This window comes from Schistocerca gregaria, chromosome 7 (assembly GCF_023897955.1).
Source record: "Schistocerca gregaria isolate iqSchGreg1 chromosome 7, iqSchGreg1.2, whole genome shotgun sequence".
In the NCBI taxonomy this organism is placed as follows: domain Eukaryota; kingdom Metazoa; phylum Arthropoda; class Insecta; order Orthoptera; family Acrididae; genus Schistocerca; species Schistocerca gregaria.
Window position 1 is genome coordinate 195,913,088 of NC_064926.1, and position 6,604 is coordinate 195,919,691.

The following is a 6,604-nucleotide window of genomic DNA, read 5'->3' on the forward strand; positions in this document are numbered from 1 at the left end:
TTGGTTGACATCTCATGTTGGGGGCTTGAGGGTCTTTTTCTACAAAAAAAAAAGATGCCTATTGTCATTAACAAACGAAAAGTAGGGTAAATCAGAATGTCAGTGATATTTGTTGCAGGACTCTAGAGCGAGTCGTTTACGAGATAACATATTTCGAAAAATTTCTGCACAGACATTTATTGTGCCATTGAAACTGCGTAGTTGTTAGGTATGGCATTGTTAGATTTGCTTACAGTGTGCTTGTGTGTTCCTTGAGTGCACTGTGGCTTGTTAGTAACCTAGTGTTTGACAGTCCAAGGAGTATGTCGTGAGTGCAACATGGGATTTATCAATATAAAAAAGGCCAACATGCTCATTGTGTGTGTAGCATGTAGGAAGAAAGCACTTCATTCTTGAACAATGTATGCTGCAAGATATCCCAAACGACGTTAACCATCCCGGCTCTTTTAGCAAACTCTTCAACCAGTTATGTGCAAGTGGTGGTGTAACACCTTGACAGCGTTAACAGAAGGAAACAAGTGGTGACAGAAGAGGGAGGGGGCGGGGGAGTTAATGTTATTTTTGCTGTTGCATTTGATCCTCATGTTAGCACCACGCAATCGCATGAGGAAATCTCATGCCACTTCCGCATGCGATTGCGTGGAGCTTACGTGAGGATCAAATGCAACAGCAAAAATAACATTAACTCCCCCCCCCCCCTCTTCAGGCAAGTGTCCTACACATTCTCCATCAACATAGGTTCTGTCCCTATCACATATCTCTCCATCAAGAGCTGCATGGAAACGATTATGAGAATTGTGTTAACTTTTTTACATGGGTATTAAGACAGGATAGTCCTGATTTATCACTTGTCTTGTTTAGTGATGAAACTACGTTTACCAATTATGGCCTGGTAAACTGGCGAAATATTTTACATATGTCGGTGTCAGAACTTTTCAAAACACAATATCTCGTTAAGGTCTCGCAGTAGAATCCTGCAACAAACACTAATGACATTTTAATTTGCTCTATTTTAAGTTCGTTAACGTCAACAGGATTGGTCTGTTGACAATCCCCATTGCCTTCACCAGGTGGAACGTCAGCTCCGATGGAGTGTAAACGTGTGGTGTGGGATAGTGAATCAACAACTCATACATCCATTTTTCATAGACGATACACTGAACACGCACGAGTATCACAGCCTCCTAACAAACTTTCTTCCAACGGAAGATGTCCCTGTGCAAACTGGGAGGAATCTGTGGTATGAACGTGATGCTCTGTGTAGCCCATAGTGGAAGATGTACTACAGCATATCTTCACAAATGTTTCCAAATCGTTGGATTGGGCGTGGAAGGCCTGACCCTTGGTTAGTCTGTTCCCCGGGTTTGACGCCTGTAGACTCTTTTTCTCTGGGGAAGGCTGAAAGACACTTTCTACAAGGACGTAACACCTACACCCTATGTTACGTAACGATGTATTACTGCAGCCTACTTGGGCATCTCTGTTGAAACGTTAGCACATATGCAGCAGCCATTCCATATCACATTGGAAGCTTCTATTGCCGCTCCCAGTGGTCATTTTGAACACAACCTGTGATGGTCACTTGTCACGTTGCTGATCATAATCCACATAACTAGTGTATGCACTTGTCTTGCTCTTTAGTGTGTGCTGCCACAGGTATTGTACAAGTGTAGATGTGGGAAACTTTCAAAATATGATCTCTCGTAAACGACCCGCACTAGAATCCTGCAACAAATACTACTGACATTCTATTTTACCCTACTTTTTGTTTGTTAATACAAATAGGCATCGTTCCACGTAAGAAGTGTATGTTTGCACAAAAAACACACTTTGTAAGTGTTACTACAACCCGTTTATTGGCTAACAACACGACCCTTGGACTACCTGTTCATTCTGTGAAAACAGCATACCGATAGTACTTTCCATTTTTTTCAGTGTTTACAGCGTAAGACGCAAGGTTTAGGTTATTCACCCTGCAACTCTTCCCTATATTTAACAAGCAGTTATACAGGTTGATCCAGAAGTTATGCAACCCTAAATTCAAATAAATTCAAATCTTTATTATCTATACGTGAAATCATTGATTTATTAGGCACCCTTGTGTTAGGAAAAGGAATCCTAGCCTTTCTGACGTTTTAAGAAAAACTGCGATTTGAAGTAACTTCAAAAAATGAATACACACTTAGCTTTGGAGAAACACAGTCACAGCTAAAACTGAAATCAAAAGGAAGGGAAACTGTTTGATTATCATGTGATAAGCATCTCCTATCAGGTCATTCGTTGCCAACACAAACATCCCCGCCTGTGAGGAACTCAGATTTCAACCATACTGTCTTTTTAAATTTACGGTTGTATTACATCTGGCTCACTCTGTATTAAAAGAAGCAAATTTCAATTACTCTTGCTGCATAAATACAAAATATCCTGTATCCCCACTTTGGATACATATTTTTCAATATTTTCCCAATATTTTTCCTATACACATCATACTTTCTATTTTTCCCATGGTTGCATCCATATTTAATAAGTAAATGTAAAAAAATTACATATCCTACTAAGTTACTATAGCTTCCAACATACAATGCCAACTACCAAATCCAACCCTTAAATATACACTAAAACACACACACACACACACACACACACACACACACACACACACACACACACACACACACACACACACACACACACACACACACACACACACACATTCATGTAAGCAAATGGACTGCTGTCTTCAGATATCTTAAATACAGCTTTATGCTGACTGATTCCTAGAAAAAGAATGTCATTCCATGACCTTCTAGCAATGATATCCATTTGTACTTTCTTATTGTTAATACCAAGATTTATGCAATGGCTAATTTGAGTGTTACATAAAATATGACTTATGCATCTTCAATGCAGTAACAGGGTCAATATAAATAAGTGTTGTAAAATGATTTTCTCTTTGATAATTCATTGTAATAATACCCTAAGAATTAAATTATCTTAGTGCAATGTGCATTTAAGTAGTTTGTGAACCCTGTAGAACAGAAGTTTAACATATCTCTTTCTTCTGAATGTCTAGTATATGTTCTTTTTTTATGAGATGTTCTACATCTTTAATGATCTCCTTACTACACACCTACAGAAGAACATGTAAATCTAATCTACTCATTGCTGTTTGTCGTGTAGCTAACAAGAGGTATCACTCCTTGCATTCTGATACTCAAAGACAATTTGTGGAAGAGGTAGCTAATAAGGCAACTGATTATAGAACTGGAAAATTTTACCATTTTTTAAATTTTACATTTAATGCCAATTCCTAAAGATATTTGTTATTTCTTTTTAGTTTCGTAATGGATTTCTGTAAACTGCACATTGTCTGAAACTGAATTGCATTACTAACCACAAATAACATGCTTTGGAAAGTGATTGTAGGAATTCAATTATCTTAAAGAGATTTCTGCAACATGCACAGCTATCTACTTAAAATAGTATACACATTGTTCATCTTAATGGAATAAATATTGAATTTATTTTAGATGTGAGAGTTATAAAGATGATTCCATAGGTTAACAGAGAAGAAAAAAAAATAAAATAAGATACAACTCCTGTCTTCAGCCCAACACAGTGATATAGTATTTCTTTCCTTGCTGAGTATTACGCAGGTTAGAAAATTTATCATAGTCACGGCAAATGGTGTAATCCTGATGAACACAGATAAGTTAAAATATCATCATAATTTCTGACATATTATGGTATGTAATCCATTTGCAGTAACTGTGAGCTCTGTTATTGGGAGTATGAATCATTTCAGAAATAATCTAAAACTTGAACAATCAGAATGACTTTGCACATTTTTATATTGAGTGGAAATATTAAATATTTTAAATCATGTTAATACACTACCTATGCATTTGTATTTTATTAAATACATAAATGTTTATGTACAGATTAGATTTTAAGTATTAAACTATGAACTAATATTGTGCACATTAATATATTATCTGGTGACTTGTATGTCATAAAACATTTGAATGTTTATGTAGAAATAAAATTTTAAGCTTTATATTGCAAAATACTTAACTGCAACCTTTATTCTAAACATCTAATTCTTTCTGCATTCTAGCAATAAACCCAAATCAAGGAACTATGGAAAATGTGCTAAAGTATAATCACCATCTTGGCAAGGATTACGATTTGGTGTGACTAATAGAAATGACTAGTAAGAACAAAAATCTATTTTTATAATAACCCTACCAGATCAAGTCTCTATGGAGTAATAAAATCGAGATATTGCAAATAAGATCTGTAGATTTCAAATTATACTGGGTGATTTTTTACACTGTGCACAAATTCTTTGGATTAATCGATGAGAGGATATGGAACAAGAAAGGTCTAATGAACTTACGTTCGGAAATTCGTAGTTTCCATGCTAGACATCATTTTTTCAACCATACTTTGTTAAAGAGACTGCACCATAATACGCACTGTGCCAAACATCCGCAGTTACAGTATGCATGGTTTCCTCCTAGAGGGTGATACTGTTCCTCATACGTGATGTTCTGGTGCACTCTCCAGTCATAGTAACCGGTAATGTTGTGTCCGATTCACTTCTCTTGCTGACTCGCCCCATAGTGGATGTGATACAGCGTTATAAGCAATGGTTCCGTAATCAAATTGAGAGCTTGTCAACACGGAGTTAACTTACAGAAAGGCAAAGGACAACGGGCGACTAGCAGCAAGGTTGTATTAGGAGACTTGTGGTCGCCAATAACAGCCACAGTATTCAATGTTTGCACAGTGTTTCACCATTTGTCTGACACAGGATCGTTTCAGGAAGCAGGAAATCATGAAGGATGTACCCGATATGTTTGGAACCTGACTTGGGAATAATGTGGTTAACACTGTGGAAGGCGACCGCCGTGTCTGTACCGGGCTGTTGGCACTCCAGTACAGGGTGAGCCAGACGACCGAATGGAACATTCTCCATGAGATTTGTTACTACTCTTACCACTTACAATGTGTGCAGGGCTTACTAGCGACAGACATTCAACATTGGGAGCAGTTTTGTCACTGGTTTCACCAACAGGCAACCACAGTTCCAGGATTTGTGCCATCCACCCTATTCACAGATGAAGCTACCTTTGCGCAAAGTGGTACATTCAGCTTTCAAAAGTCATGTGCGGGTAGTGTGCAGAGCCACCATGGTGTGGTGACAACGAATCATCAGCATTGAGCAGGGGTAATTGGCGGGCGTATTTTGGGCCCAGTCTTAGTTCCATGTCGCTTAAAAGCCCGAAAACTATAGTCGTTTCTTGCAGGTGTGTTTGCCTCCCCTGCTGGAAGAAGTGGCATTGATGATCCGAAAGTTACGTGGCTGCTACATGGTGGTGCTCCAGTCCACTTCACTGTTAACATCTGGATGCATCTCATTTGTGTCTTCCCTGTTCGATGGATTGGACGACATCACTGCCAGAACTTGTGTGTGGCTCAAACGTTTGTCTTTGAACACAAATATCTTTTTTTCGCAAATGGGTGCAGCCATACTATTCTTGTCCGCCCTAATAGCGTGACGGATTGCCGTCCTATGGGCCCGTGTTCGATTCCCGGCTGGGTCGGGGATTTTCTCCTCTAAGGGATTGGGCGTTGTGTTGCCTTCCGTCCAGCGCGCAGGTCGCCCAATGTGGCGTCGAATGTAATATGACCTGCACCAAGGCGGCCGGACCTGCCCCGTAACGGGCCTCCCGGCCAGTGATGCCAAACACTCATTTCCATTTTCCATGACTATCCTTGAAGAAACGGAGACACATTCACATGCACACAATAATCTAAATTTACTTTAAGAACAAACCGACCTCAAGCACAGAGAACACACTGAAAACTTTATTGATATTATAAAGCAACTAAAGAGATAAAATAAACAAACCATAGATACTCAAACACATCCATGGTAACAGCAGAAACACCATACAACGAAGGTATGCCATCCAGAAAACATCATAGATCATATACTATTACAAAATTGTTACGTAAAAATAAAAAATTAAAATAAAATATAATAATCTTAACACAAACCAGATAATATTTCAGTTATAAACATATTCAGAACCAAACCTAAGAAAACAATCAAAACATTAACGTATTTCCACACATCACCTACTTCTAGTGGTAACTATGTAGACATGTAATATCGCTGATCCACTGTCATCCCTGCTGTCAAGAGAGAAAATAGAGCACAAAAACTGACAAATCTATATCTAGCAAACGAATAGATCATATCAATAAATAGAGAGTGCAAAATACAAATTGGAATTAATCTGTTACTGTTTGTTTTCAACAGACAAAATAGATCAACAACTTAAGTTAATTAGCCATAGATTGTATCTTGAAGAAGCTCATTGTGATGCATTTACATAATATTCTGAATCATTCGTCAGTGGCACAACTATTTAAATATTATTACAGAACAATTATAACGCATATTTCATTCAATGTGACAGGTATTATTTTGTTTTGTTATACGTTTGATGATAATTTTGCAGATTCTTTGGGTTCATTAATATATTGGTCAGCACAGTTATCAACACGTTTTTATGCAAACTTAATTACGTTG